This window comes from Lepus europaeus, chromosome 2, assembly GCF_033115175.1.
Source record: "Lepus europaeus isolate LE1 chromosome 2, mLepTim1.pri, whole genome shotgun sequence".
Taxonomy (NCBI): domain Eukaryota; kingdom Metazoa; phylum Chordata; class Mammalia; order Lagomorpha; family Leporidae; genus Lepus; species Lepus europaeus.
Window position 1 is genome coordinate 169,715,987 of NC_084828.1, and position 17,274 is coordinate 169,733,260.

General features: G+C 45.8%; 1 protein-coding gene and 1 pseudogene across 1 annotated transcript in view; one reads left to right on the forward strand and one right to left on the reverse strand.

Annotated features, from left to right (window-relative positions):
- The window catches only part of FBXL2 (F-box and leucine rich repeat protein 2), a 90,579-nt gene that overhangs the window by 72 nt on the left and 73,233 nt on the right, over positions 1-17,274 (forward strand). The window lies entirely within an intron of this gene.
- Positions 78-15,245, reverse strand: LOC133777300 (ubiquitin thioesterase OTUB1-like; annotated as a pseudogene).

Below are 17,274 nucleotides of genomic sequence, written 5' to 3' on the forward strand. Positions count from 1 at the left end.
AGTCCCGGCCGGCGCGGGCCTGCCCGCCTCGCCCTTAGGCGCCCTGGGCCGGGTGTTCGCGTGGCTGCCCGCTAGGGTCAGACCGGCGGCGCCGGGGTCGTGCAGAGGCCGGGCCGGGCTGGACCTGGCTGGGCAGGGCTGGGCAGGGCTGGGCAGGGCCGGGCCGGACTGGACCTGGCTAGGCAGCGCTGGGCAGAGCTGGGCCGGGCTGGACAGGGCTGGGCATGGCCGGGCCGGACTGGACCTGGCTGGGCCGGGCCGGGCAGGGCCGGGCTGGGCTGGGCAGCGCTGGGCCGGGCTGGGCCGGACTGGACCTGGCTGGGCTGGGCAGCGCTGGGCAGGGCTGGGCCAGACTGGACCTGGCTGGGCAGGGCCGGGCCAGGCCGGGCCGGGCAGCGCTGGGCAGCGCCGGGCGGGTCCTGGGAGGGGCGGCGGGGGTCTTCCGAGCGCCCTCCGGCCTGTCGCAGCCAGGACCCCTAGGCAGCGGGCCTGGGATGCTGTGAGCCTGTTTGTCCCCGCAGAGAACCTGAGAAACCTCCCTGGGAGGGTGTGGTTTTAAAAAAATATATCAATCTATGAATATGATGCACATTCCTATTTACAGGATTGCGGGCTGTGTGCCTGCTGCCTCGTTTGCGATTTTAGGTGGCACACCACATGTGTTTCAGATTCATCATTTGATTGCCTTAGGAGGTGCAAATTTAAATTCGTGATTTCAGCGACCTCCCTCTCCCCCGATTTTTAAAATGAGGGGCATTAGAACTGCAGGGTTCCCCCCCCCACCCCCGAGTGCAGCGCCCTCACTAAGATTTGATTGTTCCATAATGAGTACATTGTAAATGTCTTCAGAAATCACCACGTTTGTTCAGTAAACGTGGGAAGCTGTGGGCATGCCACCTGCCACCCCGCCCCCACTTCAGGTAGTTTTTAAAACCTGCCTGGAAGACTTGGGGGAGGACTCCAGCAACTGCTAGCAAAGGTATGATTTCTGCAGGGGCTCCAGAGGGATGGAGCTGGCCTCGGGCTTGGGAGCACACCCTTGAAGTGGAATGTTTGGGGGTTGTGGGGCTCGCTGGTTGGGAATAGGGACATGGCTCGTTTTAAGAAACAGGTGTTGTGTGTGTGTTCTACACCCAGAGTAGTTCAGTGGAGTTGGGCTCATCTGCAGGGCTTAGTGGAAGTGCTGATGAGATGAAAGCGCTGGGCGCTTCCCCCAAGGCCTGTTGCCTTCCGGAGAGAAAAGCTCCCACTGGGAGCCCTGGCTGGCTCTGTGTTCCCCACTTGAGGAGACAGGTGGATTGTCTGGGTCTCTCACTGACTCTGGAGAAAGACTCCCAGGTGTGGGCTGTGGATCCAGCAGGAAGAGCCCACCACCCACAGCGACCAGGACCGTCTTTGTGTGTATTTCTTTTTAACTCTGAGTTGTGTTAATGGAGCTGGGAGGAGTTGGAGAGTGAACTTGATGAGAACATCGCTGCGCTCAGCATGGCAGTGCTTTCTTCGTGCAAGCAGAAAGGACGTGTGCCGGGGCGTTGCGTTTTCCCAGCCGTCTGAAGGCTCATTCCTCCCTCCGCCCTTTTCTTCTCCACCCCTTCCGCACAGCCCGCTCTGAGTTTGGCCTGTCCTGTGATGGAGGTGTTCTGCGATACTTGTGCACTAGTGGTTGCTTTGCCGAGCTTAGGAGTGCTTTGCTTTGAGCATTAAGCCTTGGCTTCAGAGGCGTGGCTGGGGCGCGTGTGTGTCTGTGTTTGGGGGAGGAGGAGGAGACTGCCTACGTAGCCCTAAATCTGTATTCAAGATCACATTGCACTTCATTAAATGCTTGAATCTCAACATACAACTTGAGCAGTTGAAACTTGGCGTATTAATGTTGGAACTCTGCCTTAGCTGTTTCTCAATGAAAGTTTCTTCCATGAAGCCATTTGCTTCTGCTGCTGTTACCCAGCTGACATTCACTGTGTGTATTCCGTGTCTGGGGCATTGTTTCTTAGTTGCCCTTGACAGTGACACTGAGAAAGGTACCATTTCTCCATTTTAGGGTTGAGGAACTGACCCAGCTTCCTGATCAGTCTTCAGAACAAGGCAGTTTATCTCAGCTCTTCCTTATGTAATTACTGGATTGTACAGAAATGTACAGTGTGTCATTAAACATTTCCCAGTACGTGCATATGTGCCATAGGTATGTTAGGGTATTCGTTTCCCTATTTGGACTTTAAGGCTTTGAACCGTTATGAATGGCTTGCATTTTGTTGTTCCTGGCATTGGGTTAGGTGCTACAGAACAGTGGGCGTGCCTGGCTTTCTCTCCCCTTTTTTCCTTCCTCTCTTTTGCAGACTGTGGATGAAAAAGAATTAATGAAAACACAGGTGGTGAGATCAGGTTCATACTCCCGGCTGAAGTGGCGTTGAGAGTTTGGTGTTTGGCGTTCACTTTCTGAATCCCAAAGACCAGTGTTTTACATAGAGGCCTCTAGCTGTGGGCATTGAAACAGTGTTTTCACCTGGGGCCAGTGTTGTGGAAAGCCTGCATCCCATCTTGAAGTGCGAGTCCGAGCTGCCCTGTTTTTGGTCTGTCACCCTCCTAATGTATCCTGGGATACAGGCTCGTCCTGCGAGGCCCGCACTGTCGGGGTGGTGGGGTGCCCACCAACAAGAAGCACTGGGGACAAGTTCGGGAACGTGTCCGTTTATTAAAAATCAAGCACAAGCTCTTTTTTTTTTTTTTTGACAGGCAGAGGGGACAGTGAGAGAGAGACAGAAAGGTCTTCCTTTTCTGTTGGTTCACCCCCCCAGTGGCTGCTGCGGCCGGTACACCACGCTGTTCAGAAGCCAGGAGCCAGGTGCTTCTCCTGGTCTCCCATGCGGGTGCAGGACCCAAGCACTTGGGCCATCCTCCACTGCACTCCCGGGCCACAGCAGAGAGCTGGCCTGGAAGAGGAGAAACCGGGACAGAATCTGACCGGGACTAGAACCCAGGATGCCGGCGCCGCAGGCGGAGGCTTAGCCTAGTGAGCCACGGCACCGGCCCAAGCACAAGCTTTTGAAGGGCAGGCAGAGGGGCCGTAGCTAGTTCAGGGCAACGCTAATTCTAAAGGATAAAGCCTGTATTGGTGCTACTGTGCTTCTCCAATCAGCTTGAATGTCACGTAGCCTTCCAGGTGGTCCTTATGGGTCTGGGCCACACCTGGGAGCTGTTTACCTGATTGTTGCAAGGGCCTTCAACAGGAAGGGGGATGGGGGAAGTGTGCCTGGAGCCCCTGCCGCCTGCCAGCAGTCAGGTCCTGGGGAGGCATGGTGTGCCATGCCCTCTGAACCTCCTGTGTGGGCCAGGCAGGCAGTCTCCCAGCCAGGCACAGCATCACCCACACTGGGAGGCAATGGATGGAGTGTGCCTGGGTCTGAGGCCTCCCCAGCTTCCAGTCCAGCTTCCTGCTAGTGCAATAGATGATGGCTTACGTGCCTGGGTCCCTGCCACTCTTGTGGGAGACCTGGATGGAGTTCCCTCCTCTATTTGATCTGGTCCAGCCTCAGCTATTTTGGGAAATTGGGAAATGAGCTGAGCTGGCAGATGGAAGATCTGTCTCTCCTCTTTCTGTAACTCTGCCTTTCAAATAAATCTTTTAAAAAAATTATTTCATTTTGGCTGGCGCCGTGGCTTAACAGGCTAATCCTCCGCCTTGCGGCATTGGCATACCAGGTTCTAGTCCTGGTTGGGGCTCCGGATTCTATCCCAGTTGCCCCTCTTCCAGGCCAGCTCTCTGCTGTGGCCTGGGAAGGCAGTGGAGGATGGCCCAAGTGCTTGGGCCCTGCACCCGCATGGGAGACCAGAAGTACCTGGCTCCTGGCTTCAGATCAGCGAGATGCGCCAACCGCGGCGGCCATTGGAGGGTGAACCAACGGCAAAAAGGAAGACCTTTCTCTCTGTCTCTCTCTCACTGTCCACTCTGCCTGTCAAAAAAAAAAATTATTTCATTTTTATACACATTTATCCAAAAAGTTAGAGACTGCTGAAAGCAGGAAAAATAACAATTTAAGGAGTTGGGTACCCAAAAGGTATCCAAAAATTTCATGGAGTGTAGTTGTTATGAAAAAACTACATAGGCTGGCGCCGTGGCTCACTAGGCTAATCCTCTGCCTGTGGCGCCGGCACACCGGGTTCTAGTCCGGTCGGGGCACCGGATTCTGTCCTGGTTGCTCCTTTTCCAGGCCAGCTCTCTGCTGTGGCCCGGGAGTGCAGTGGAGGATGGCCCAAGTCCTTGGGCCCTGCACCCCATGGGAGACCAGGAAGAAGCACCTGGCTCCTGGCTTCGGATCGGCGCAGTGCGCTGGCCATAGCGGCCATTGAGGGGTGAACCAATGGAAAAAGGAAGACCTTTCTCTGTTTCTCTCTCACTGTCTACTCTGCCTGTCAAAACAAATAAAAACTACATGGATTTCAAAATGTCTTTGTACCAAATAAACTTAGTTTCATTTTCTGTAAGCTTTTTTTTTTTTTTTAAATTTATTTACTTGAAAGGCAGAGTTAGAGAGGTAGAGACAGAGAGAGGTCTTCCATCTGATGGTTTACTCCCCCAGTGGCTGCAACAGCTGGGGTTAGGCAAGGCTGGAGCCAGGAGCTTCCTCCTGGGTCTTACTCGTGGATGCAGGGGCCTAAGCACTGGGCCATTTTCTGCTGCTTTCCCAGGTGCATCAGCAGAGAGCTGGATGAGAAGCGGAGCACCTGGGACTCAGATCGGCATCCATATGCGATGCTGACGCTGCAGGTTGGGGCTTTAACCTGCTGCGCCACAGCACTGGCCCCTCCATAAGCTTTGTGAAGTACCATTATATAAGAAGAGACATGACAGAAAGTGCACTGCAGGAAGTTAAGTGAAGTTAGATTGTGATAAGTTTAAAAGGTACTCCACAATTACTAGAGCATATGTTAAAATAAACAGGTAAACTATAAGGTTGATTAATGAAATAAATAGTCTATAACAGTTATAAAAAAGAAGTCACGAGAACAGGACAGAGAAAGAACAAATGGATCAAGTAGAAAATGAATATAAATAGGATAGACTCTTGGGGCTAGAATAGGGGCATGGCTGCACCTATGACACTGGCATCCCATATGAGTGCCTGTTTCAGCCCTGGCTGCTCCACTTCTGATCGAACTCCCTGCTAATGCACCTGGGAAAGCAGAAGATGGTGGCCCAAGTGCTTGGGCCCCTGCACCCACATGAGAGACCTGGATGGAGTTCAGGCTCCTGTCTTTAGCCTGAACTATCCCTGGCCATTGTGACCATTTGGGGAGTGAACCAGCAGATGGATGATATTCTCTCTCTAGCTCTGCCTTTCAAATAAGGCAGACTGGTAGACTTTAAACCGAGCAGGAACATTGGTACAGTGGTTAAGATGCTGCTTGGGTGACCACAGTCCCACATTTCAGGGCCTGAATTTGAGTCTCAGCTCCACTTATAACTCCAGCTTCCGGCTATTGCACATCCTGGGAGGCAACAGATGATAGCCCAAGTAGATGGTTCCCTGCTGCCCATGTGGGAGACCTGGTCGTAGTTACAGGCTCCCAGCTTTAGCCTAAACCAGCCCTGGCTGTTGGAGTGAAAAAGTAGATGGAAGATAAGTGTTCTCTCTCTCTTCCAAATAAATGAAAATAAAAACTTTAAAACACCAACGATCAGTAATTACACTAAATGTAAATAGATCATATACTCAAAAGGTAGCAGTTCTCAGACTGGATAAAAACAGCATGGTCCAACTGCATGCCTTCTGTAAGAAACACTATGTGGTTATATATTGCACAGTGATGGGACTATAGGAGGAGGTCTCATCAGTGTGAGAATCATGAAGTGTACTTCCACAAAGTAGGATGGCCATGACAGCACTACACAATATAATCTCATAGGGACCTTTGACCACAGCATCACTATGTGGTGCATGACTATGTATGTGGAGACACAGATTGAGAATAAAAGAATGAAAAAGATGTACCGTGCGAAAAGCATACGAAAGCTGACGTTGTGGAGATGGCACTGTGGTGTAGTAGGCTAAGCCTCCACCTGCAGTGCTGGCATCCCACATGGGCGCTGGCTGGTGTCCCGGCTGCTCATCTGCCGATCAGCTCTCTGCTATGGCCTGGGAAAGCTGTGGAGCCTGGCACAAGTGCTTGAGCTCCTGCACCTGTGTGGAAGACTCAGAAGAAGCTCCTGGCTTCGGATCAGCCCAGCCTCAGCTGTTGTGGCCATGTAGGGAGTGAACCAGCAGATGGAAGACCTCTCCCTGTCTTTCCCTTTCTCTGTAACTCTGCCTGTCAAATAAAATCTTAAAGCTGATGTTGCTATATTAGCATTTGTCAAAATAGAATTTAAGACAAGGATCATTTCTACAGAGAAAGAAAAATGATTTGTAATTATCAAAAGGTCAGTTCATTTAAAAATACATAAAAATCCTAAATATATATACCTCATTACAAAGCTGCAAAACCTGTAAAGCCAAAAATATGACAGAACCTGAAAGAAAACCATAATCATGGTTGAATATAGTAACACTTTTCTCACTCATTGTTCCAACAGATTTAAAAAAAAAAAAAGTGGCAGGGGCAGTACTGTGGTGCAGTGGGTTAAAGCCCCAGTCTGTGACATTAGCATCCCATATGGGTGCCAGTTCGAGTCCCGGCTGCTCCACTTCTGATGCAGCTTTCTGCTATGGCCTGGGAAAGCAGTGGAGGATGGCCCAAGTCCTTGTGTCCCTGCACCCATGAGGGAGACCCAGAAGAAGCTCCTGGCTTTGGATGAGCCCAGCTCCAGCCGTTGTGGCAATTTGGGGAGTGAACCAGTAGAGGAAGACCTCTGTCTCTGTTTCTACCTTTTTCTGTAACTTTCAAATAAATCTTTAAAACATTATTAAAAAGTGGCAGAATTAAGTTATTCCTTATCAGTAATTACTATAGATGCAAAAAAGATTAAAGCCATTTAGAATACAGACCAGCATGGTGGCTAAAAACCATATCTGGGTGCTGGCACTATAGTATGGTAGGCTAAGTCTTTGCTTGTGGCACTAGCATCCCATATGAGTGCTAGTTCGTGTCCCAGCTACTCCCCTTCCAATCCAGCTTTCTTCTATGGCCTGGGAAAGCAGTAGAAGATGGCCCAAGTCCTTGGGCCCTTGCACTCGTGTGGGAGACCCAGAAAAAGCTCCTGGCTTCAGATTGGCTCAGCTCTGGCCATTGTGGTCATTTGGGGAGTGAACCAATGGATGGAAAATCTTTTTTTTCTTCCTCTCATTATGTAATTATGCCTCTCAAATAAATAAAATATTTTTTATATTTTTTAAAGATTTATTTATTTGTAAGTCAGAGTTAGAAGGAGAGACAGAGGGAGAGAGAGAGATAGAGGTCATCCATCCGTTGGTTCACTCCCCAGTTGGCTGTAATGGCTGGAGCTGTGCTGATCCAAAGACAGGAGCTAGGAGTTTCTTCTGGGTCTTCCACTTGGGTTTAGGGGCTCAAGGCCTTGGGCCATGTTCTGCTTTTCCAGGCCACAGCAGAGAGCTGGATCAGAAGTGGAGCAGCTGGGTCTTAAATTGGTGCCCTTATGGGATGCCAGCGCTGCAGGCGGTGGCTTTACCTGCTACGTCACAGCGTCATCCCCAATAAAACCTTTTTAAAAAAATTTATTTGACAGAGTTACAGAAAGAGGTAGACAGAGAAGGAGATCTTCCATCTGCTGGTTCACTCTCCAAATTGCTGCAATGGCCAGAGTTGAGCCTATCAAGCCAGGAGCTTCTTCCAGGTCTCCCACATGGGTGCAGGGGTCCAAGGACTTTGACCATCTTCCATTGCTTTCCCAGGCCATGGCAGAGAGCTGGATCAGAAGTGGAGCAGCTGAGACTTGAACTGGCCCCCATATGGGATGCTGGCAGTGCAGGCTGGGGCTTTAATCTGCTGCACCACAGTGCCAGCCCCTAAATAAAATCTTAAAAACAAAAACAAACACCTCATGCCTGATCCATTTATGTGCTATCAAAGACTTTCAGATACAAATACAGATTGAAAGTGGGCTGTACTATATATGAGACACCATAGACTAAGTTAAAAATTGTCACATGAGGCAAAGGCGGTAGCTTTACCTGCTATGCCACAACATTGGCTCCAAAGACCTATTTTCAATTAATTTTATACACATATATTAAGAGTTCAATTAATAGTCTGAAAAAAAAAAACTTCCTCAATAGTTGAGACAAGGGCTGTTCAAAGTCATTGCATCTCAGTGTCAATTTCACTTCTATAGATTAACTTTTAGATGCTGTATTAGTTATCACAGATCAGGAGGAATGCATGGTATTTGTCCTTTTGGGACTGGCTTATTTCACTAAGTGATGCTTTCCAGTTTCATGCATTTTGTTGTAATCAGGACTGGATTTCATAATTACCGTAGTAATTTCTGATGATTCTTTTTTTTCTGTGGTGTCTGTTACATTTCCTTTTTCATCTGTAATTTTATTGATTTGGGTCTTCTCCCTCCTTTTTTTGGTTAGTTGGGCCAATGGTGTGTTAATTTTGTTTATTTTTCAAAAAGCTGCTCTTCATATCATGGTTACTTTGTATTTTTTTTTTATTCAATTCTGTTGATTTCTCTAATTTTAATTATTTCTCTTCTAGATTTGGGTTTGGTTTGCTGTTTTCTAGGTACTTGAGATGCGTTGATTGCTCATTTATTTGGTGCCTTTCCAATTTCTTGATGTTGGCACCAATTGCTAAAACTTTCCTCTGAACACTGCTTTTGCTGTATCCCATAAGTTTTGATATGTAGTGTTGTCGTCTTCATTTGTTTCCTGAATTTTTTGACTTTTCTTTTGAAGATGACTCATTGTTCCTTCAGGAGCATGTTGTTCAGTCTCCATGTGTTTGCATATGTTCTAGAGATTCTTGAGCTGTTGATTTCCAGCTTAATTCCAATGAGATCAGAGAAGATACATGGTATGATTTCGATTTTTTGGAATTGGCTCAGACTTGTTTTACGGCCTAGCATGTGGTCAATCCTAGAGTAAGTTGCATGCACTGTGAGATAAGTGTGTGTCCTGTGACTATAGGATGGAAAGTTCTGTAGATACCTGTGAGGTCCATTTATTCTATAGTGTCGATTAACTCTGTTGTTTCCTTGCTGATTTTCTGTCTGGTTCCTGTGTCCTTTGCTGAAAATGGGGTGTTGAAGTTCCCTATTACTACTGTATTAGAGTCTAGTCTCCTTTTAGATCCCTTAACATTTCTTTTAAATAACCAGGTGCCCTATAATTAGGTATATATACGTTTATAATAATCACATCCTCCTGTTGAATTAATCACTTAATCATAGTCTTCCTTGTCTCTTTTAACAGTTTTTATATTAAAGTCTATTTTTTCTGATATTAGGATGGCTACACCAGCTCTTTTTTGGTTTCTGATAGCATGGAATATCTTTTTACATCATTTCATTTTCAGTCTGTGTGCATCTTTGTTGAGATGTGTTTCTTGTAAGCAGCAAATAGATGGATTCTATTTTTTAATCCATTCAGTCAGTGTGTGTCTTTTAACTGGAGATTTGAGGCCATTTCCATTCTAGGTGACTCTTGATAAGTAACGACTTGACCCTGCCATTTTTCCATAAATAGCCCTATTCTTTACTTTTGATTTTGTTTGTATTTTTTTAAGCAGATATTTTCTTTTAAATCTTTTTTTTTTATTTGACAGGTAGAGTTATAGACAGTGAGAGACAGAGAGAAAGGTCTTCCTTCTGTTGGTTCACTCCCCTAATGGGCACTACGGCTGGTGCTGCACCGATCCAAAACCAGGAGCCAGGTGCTTCTTCCTGGTCTCCCATGCGGGTGCAGGGCCCAAGCACTTGGACCATCCTCCACTGCACTCCCGGGCCACAGCAGAGAGCTGGACTGGAAGAGGAGCAACCGGGACTAGAACCCGGCTTCCATATGGCATGCCAGCACCGCAGGTGGAGGCCACTGTGTTGGCCGCGATTTTGTTTGTATTTTTACTGGGAAGTTTTCTGCGTTCACCGTCTTCTGTAGTGGACGAACATGTTTCTGTGTAAAGTACATCCTAAAGCGTGTTTTGTAAGTCTGGTTGAGTGGTGACAAATTCTTTCCATTTCTGTTTGTCATGGAAGGTCTTTATTTCACCTTCATTCATCAATGAGAGCTTTGCAGGGTACAGTATTCTGAGTTGACTGTTGTTTTGCACTTAAGAGTTGGAATATAGCTCTGCATTCTCTCCTAGCCTGAGTGTTTTTGATGAGAAGTCAACTGTGAGTCTAACTGGAGATGCTCTGAAAGTAACCTGGCGTTTCTCTTGTACACACTTTAGGCTCTTTGACTACAGTGCGTCATAGTGTAGATCTTTTCTGGTCATGTCTGTTAGGAGTTCTGTGTGCTTCTTGTACTTGGATTTCCCCTTTTTTCTCCAAATTAGGCAGGTTTTCTATAATTATTTCACTAAAAGACCTTCTAATCCATTCTCTCTTTTCATGCCTTCAAGAACTCCTAGAACCTGTATATATTTGGTCTTCTATAGTAATTATAGTATTTTACAGTCAGACAAAAAACAAGAAAAAGTAATTAGAAAATTAATAAAGACTGCTGGAGACCTACAGGATACTATCAAACGACTCAAATGAGCCGGCACAGCTGATACCTATGTCCAAAACGGCACCTGCCGTCTCTTGGCTTGTTAGAGGATGCTGTTGCAGGGTTGTTGGGGAGAGAGAAACATGCCCCCCCCCACTTTTGTCTCCTGTAGTTTGGCAGGTACACTGTCCCTACAGGGCTCCAAACTGGGCCCACGGAGGCTCTTCCCACAGCCTCATCGCCAATGACTTCAGCAACTGCAGACTAATTTCACCTCTGTCTCCAAAGCTGGTGCTGAGATTCTCAGCTGCTGGGTCCTGAGCTGTGCACGTCCACACCCTCCATGTGGGTCTACTGTGTCCCTCTGATTTGCATGAAGTTTCCTCTGCCATTTTCTCCCTGACTCACCCCTGAGGCTATACCTTCTTCACTTTGTAGAAGACTATGGCATAATTTCTTCATCTGGTCTTCAGTTGACAGGAATTTGGGTTGATGCCATATCTTAGCTATTGTGAATTGGGCTGCAGTAAACATGGGGTACAGATGACTCTCTGATCTGTTGGTTTCCTTTCCCTTGGATAAAGTCCCAGGAGCGGCATTCCCAGGAGTGGCTGGGTCATAGGGTAGGTCTGTTTTCAGATTGCTGAGGTATCTGCATACTGTCTTCCGCAGTGGCTGTACCAGTTTGCATTCCCACCAACAGTGGATTAGGGTGCCTTTTCCCCCACAACCTCGCCAGCATTTGTTGTTTGTTGATTTCTGTGTGAAAGCCATTCTAACAGGGGTGAGGTGAAACCTCATTGTGGTTTTGCTTTGCATTTCCCTGATGGCTAGTGATCCCAAGCATTTTTTCATGTGTCTGTTGGCCATTTGAATTTCCTCTTTTGAAAAATGTCTGTTTAAGTCGTTGGCCCATTTTTTAACTGGGTTGTTCGTTTTCTTGTTGTTGAGCTTCTTAATTGATCTCTTTGTATGGTCTGGTTATTAACCCTTTATCAATTGCATAGTTTGCAAATAATTTCTCCCCTTCTGTCAGTTGCCTCTTCCCTTTGGTGAGTTTTTCTTTTGCAGTGCAAAAGCATTTGAATTTGATGTCATCCCATTTGTCAATTTTGGATTTGATCACCTGTGCCTCTGGGGTCTTTCCAAAGATCTCTCTGCTTATGCCAAAGTGTTGCAGGGTTTCCCCAATGTTCTCTAATAATTTGATGGTATCAGGTCATAAATTGAGGTGTTTGATCCATTTTGAGTGGATTTTGTGTAAGGTGTGAGGTAGGGGTCTTGGTTCAAACCTCTGTATGTGAAGATCCAGCTTTCCCAGCACCGTTTGTTGAAGAGCCTGTCCTTGCTCCAGGGGTTGATTTTAGCTCCTTTGTCAAAGATAAGCTGGTTGTAGATGCATGGATTGATTTCTGACGTTTCCATTCTGTTCCACTGGTCTATCCATCTGTTTTTGTACCAGTATCAGACTGCTTTGATTGTAACTGCCCTGTAGTATGTATTTTTTTTCAAAGATTTATTTATTTGAAAGGCAGAGTTACACAGAGAAGGAGAGGCAGAGACAGAGAAAGAGAGATCAAGATCAAAATCTTTCATCCAATGATTGACTCCCCATTTGGCCACAATGTCTAGAGCTGTGCTGATCTGAAGCCAGGAGCCAGGAGCTTCCTCCGGGTCTCCCCAGTTGGGTGCAGGGGCCCAAGGACTTGGGCCATCTTCTGCTGGTTTCTCAGACCATAGCAGAGAGCTATATCAGAAGTGGAGCAGCTGGGACTAAAACTCTATTTTGTCTGATATTAGGATGGCTACGCCAGCTCTTTTTTGGTTTCTGTTGGTGTGGAGTCTCTCTTTCCATTATTTCACTTTCAGTCTGCATGCATCTTTGTTGCTGAGATGTGTTTCTTGTAGGCAGCAAATAGATGGGTTTTGTTTTTTCAACCCATTCAACCAGTCTGTGTCTTTTAACTGGAGAATTGAGGCCGTTTCCATTCTAGATGACTCTTGATAAGTAATGACTTGGCCATGCTGTCTTTCCATAAATATTCCTGTTGTTTTTAGCGGTGTATTTTTCTTTCTTTTTTTTTTTTAGAAAGCTTTTATTTAATGAATACAAATTTCACAGATATAGCTTTTGGAATATAGTGGTTCTTCCCCCCATCTGCCCTCCCACCCCCAAACCATCCTACCTCTTACTCCCTCTCCCATCCCATTCTTCATTAAGATTCATTTTTTTAAATTATCTTTATATACAGAAGATCAACTCTATACTAAATAAAGATTTTAACTGTTTGCACCCACACAGACATATAAAGTATAAAGTACTGTTTGAAGACAAGTATTACTGTTAATTCTCACAGTACAACTCATTAAAGACAGAGGTCCTACATGTGGAGCAATTGCACAGTGACTCCTATTGTTGATTTAACAATTGAGACTCTTATTTATGATGTCAGTGATCACTCGAGGCTCTTGTCATGAGCTGCCAAGGCTATGGAAGCATTTTGAGTCCACAAACTCTGTCAGCTTTAGACAGGGCCATAGGCAAAGTGGAAGTTCTCTCCTCCTTTCAGAGAAAAGTACTTCCTTTGATGGCCCCTTCTTTCCACTGGGATCTCCCTCATAAAGATTCTTCGTGTAGATCAATTTTTGCCACAGTGTCTTGGCTTTCCATGCTTGAAATGCTCTCATGGGCTTTCTAGGCAGAATGGAATGCCTTAAGGGCTGATTCTGAGGTCAGAGTGCTATTTAGGGTATTTGAATTCTGAGTCTGTTGTGTGGCCTGCTTCCCATGTTGGATCATTATCCCCTTTTTAATTCTATCTATTGTTATTAGCAGACACTTGGTCTTATGTGATCCCTTTAACACTTAATCCTGTCTATATGATCAGTTACACACTTAATATGATCACTTTAACATGTAAGATAGCATTAGTACCTGCCAACTAAATGGAATTTGGAGTCCCATCGCAAATTTTTAGCTTTACCTTAGATGTAAGACCGTAGGAATGTGTGCCGGACTGTACATCTCCTCCCTCTCTTATTCTCTTATTTTTCACAGGGGTTGATTTTTAGTTGCATTTAAACACCTAAGAATATTTCTGTTAAGAGTTCAAAAAATACTAAAAATAATAAAATAGTAAGTTGTTCCTTGACAGGACAAGGGCTGATCAAGTCATTGCTTCTCATAGTGTCAGTTTCACCTCTGCAGGTTTTCTTTTAGGTGCTCAGTTGTCACTGATCAGGGAGAATATATAATATTTGTCCCTTTTGGACTGGCTTATTTCACTCAGTATGATGTTTTCCAGATTCCTCCATTTTGTTGCAAGTGACCAGATTTCATTTTTTTTTACTGCTGTGTAATATTCCATAGAGTACATATCCCACAATTTCTTTATCCAGTCTTCCGTTGATGGGCATTTAGGTTGACTCCAAATGGTCTTTACCAGTTTGCATTCCCACCAACAGTGAATTAGTGTGCCTTTTTCCCCACATCCTCGCCAGCATTTGTTGTTTGTTGATTTCTGTATGAAAACCATTCTAACTGGGGTGAGGTGAAACCTCATTGTGGTTTTGATTTGCATTTCTCTGAGGGCTAGTGATCCTGGACATTTTCTTTCCTTCTTTCCTTCTTTCCTTCCTTCCTTCTTTCTCTCTTTCTTTCTTTCTCTCTTTCTCTCTTTCTCTCTCTCTCTCTCTCTTTCTCTCTTTCTCTCTTTCTCTCTTTCTTTCTTTCTTTCCAGCATCCCCTTTAATAAAACGTGGAAGGTTGTGAGACAGGGCGGGGGGGTGGGGGGTGAAATATGACCATTTACAACCCCCCTCCCCAAAACAAACAAGCAAACATAAAAACCAGCACCTCTGTACACGTCTACGCCTGGCAGAGGGGAGGCGGGCCGGCCGGCCCTGTTTGTAGAGGATGTCGTCGTGTCCGGCCCGATAGAGCAGGTGGACCTCGGGCTCCGAGCCCTCGGGGACGACGTGCGGGTTGGGGGTGCCACCTCGCCGCGGTCCATGGACTCCACCTGGGGGAGCCGCTGAGGGCCTGGGCCGGCGCGGGGATGTGGATGTGGCCGCTCCCCTTGCACATGGGCCCACCTCCTCTGGCCGAACTCCTTGACGACGAGGTGCTCCAAGAACTTGCTCTGGCGCCGCAGGTGGACCACGAGCAGTCCGAGGCGCTCCGGTCGTTGAAGGAGGCAGCAGGTCGGCGACGGAGGCCTGCTTGGCCAGCTGCTCGGTCAGGTCCCTGAGCGTGTTGTGGAAGCCCTGGACTGTGAACTCGGCGAAGCCCGGGACGCCAGGTCCTCTCCGCTCTCGGCAGACGCGGCCTCGAACCGCGGCAGCTCCTCGCTGTCGGCCTGCAGGCCTCCAAGTGGGAAAACCCGGGAGCGCGGCAGAGGCACTGCCCGGGCCTGGCCTGCGGAGGTAGGAGCACGCTCTGCGGAGCTCCGTGGTCTCCGTCGGCGGACCTGGGCGTCTTCAGCCTACTGCTCGTACAGGACCGAGAGCTCCAGCCCTTCGGACACAGGGGTTGTGCCCCGCGGTCTCTTGCTGGACCCGGTCCTGCTGTGCCAGGACGGCCTCATCGTAGGCCACACAGTTATCGCTGCCCAGCGGCTCTGAACGTTTCTTCATGTCTGTTGGCCGTTTGGATTTCCTTTCTTGAAAAACGTTTAGGTCCTTGGCCATCTCTTAAGTGGGTTGTTTGTTTTGATGTTGTGCAGTTTCTTGATCTCTTTGTAGATTCTGGTTATTAATCCTTTATCTGTTGCATAGTTTGCAAATAATTGCACCCATTCTGTTGGTTGCCTCTCATCTAAATTTGATGAAATCCCAGTTGTTAATGTTGGCTTTGGCTGCCTGTGCCCCTGGGGTCTTTTCCAAGAAGTCTTTGCCTGTGCCAATATCTTGCAGGGTTTTCTGATATTGTCTAATAATTTGATGATGTTGGGTTATAAATTTACATCTTTTAATCCATGATGAGTGGATTTTTGTATAAGGTGTAAGGTAAGGGTCTTGCTTCATATTTCTGCATGTGAAAATCCAGTTTTTCCAGCACCATTTGTTGAATACACTGTCCTTACTCCAGGAATTGCTTTTAGCTCCTTGACCAAATATAAGTTGTTTGTGGATGTTTGGATTGATTTCTGGTATTTCTATTTTGTTCTATTGGTTTATCCATCTGTTTTTGTACCAGTACCAGGCTATTTTGATTATAACGGCCCTATAGTGTGTCCTGAAATCTGGTATTGTGATGCCTCCTGTTTTGTTTTTGTTCTATAAGATTGCTTTAGCTATTCGAGGTTTCCTATGTCTCCATATGAATTTCAGCATCATTGTTTCTAGGCTGAGAAAAATGTCTTTGGGATTTTGATTGATATTGTGTTGAATCTGTAAATTGCCTTTTATGGATATTTTGATGATATTGATTCTTGAAATCCATGAACATGGAAGATTTTCCCTTTTTTTTTTTTTTGTATCTTCTGTTTCTTTAATGTTTTGTATTTCTCATTGTAGAGATCTTGGACATCCTTGGTTAAATTTATTCCAAGGTATTTGATTTTTTTGTAGCTATTGTGAATGGGATTAATCTTAGAAGTTCTTTCTCAGCTGTGGCATTGTCTGTGTATACAAAGGCTGCTGATTTTTGTGTGTTGATTTTATATCCTGCTAGGTTACCAAACTCTTCTATGAGTTCCAATAGTCTCTTAGTGGAGTTCTTTGGATTCCCTACATATAGAATCATGTCGTCTGCAAATAGGGGTAGTTTGACTTCTTCCTTCCCAAATTGTTTGATTTTTTTTTTCTTGCCTAATGGTTCTAAAACTTCCAGTACTATATTGAACAGCAATGGTGAGCGTGGGCATCCCTGTCTGGTACTGGTTTTCTATGTCTTCATGGCTCTATTTAGTTAGGTTGTACGTGTCCAGGAATCTATCCATTTCTTCTAGGTTTCCCAGTTTGTTGGCATATATCTCTTTGTAGTAATTTCTGATGATTCTTTTTATTTCTTTTGTGTCTGTTGTTACATTTTCTTTATCATCTCTAATTTTATTGAGTCTTCTCCTTTTTTTTGTTTAATTGGTCCAATGGTTTGTCAATGTTTCTTTTTTGAAAAAACTAGCTCTTTGTTTTGCTGATTCTTTGTATTTTTTTTTGGATTCAATTTTGTTGATTTCTACTCTAGTTTTAATTATTTCTTTTGTCCTATTAGTTTTGGGTTTGGTTTGCTGTTTTTTTTTTTTTTTTAGATCGTTGAGATGCATTGATAGCTCATCTGGTTCCTTTCCAATTTCTTGATGTGAGCACCTATTACTATAAACTTTCCTCTTAACACTGCTTTTACTGCATCCCACAAGTTTTGATATGTTGTGTTGTTATCCTCATTTGTTTCCAGAAAGTTTTTGATTTCTCTTTTGATTTCTTCTATGACCCACTGTTCATTCAGGAGCATGTTGTTCAGTCTCCATGTGTCTGTATATGCTCTAGGGATTCCTGAGCTGGTGATTTCCAGCTTCATTCCATTGTGTTCTGAGAGGATGCGTGGTATGATTTCAATTCTTTTGAATTTGCTGAGACTTGCTTTATGGTTTGGTATGTGGTGAGTCCTAGAGTAAGTTCCATGCACTGGTGAGAAGAATGTGGATTCTGCAACTGTAGGATG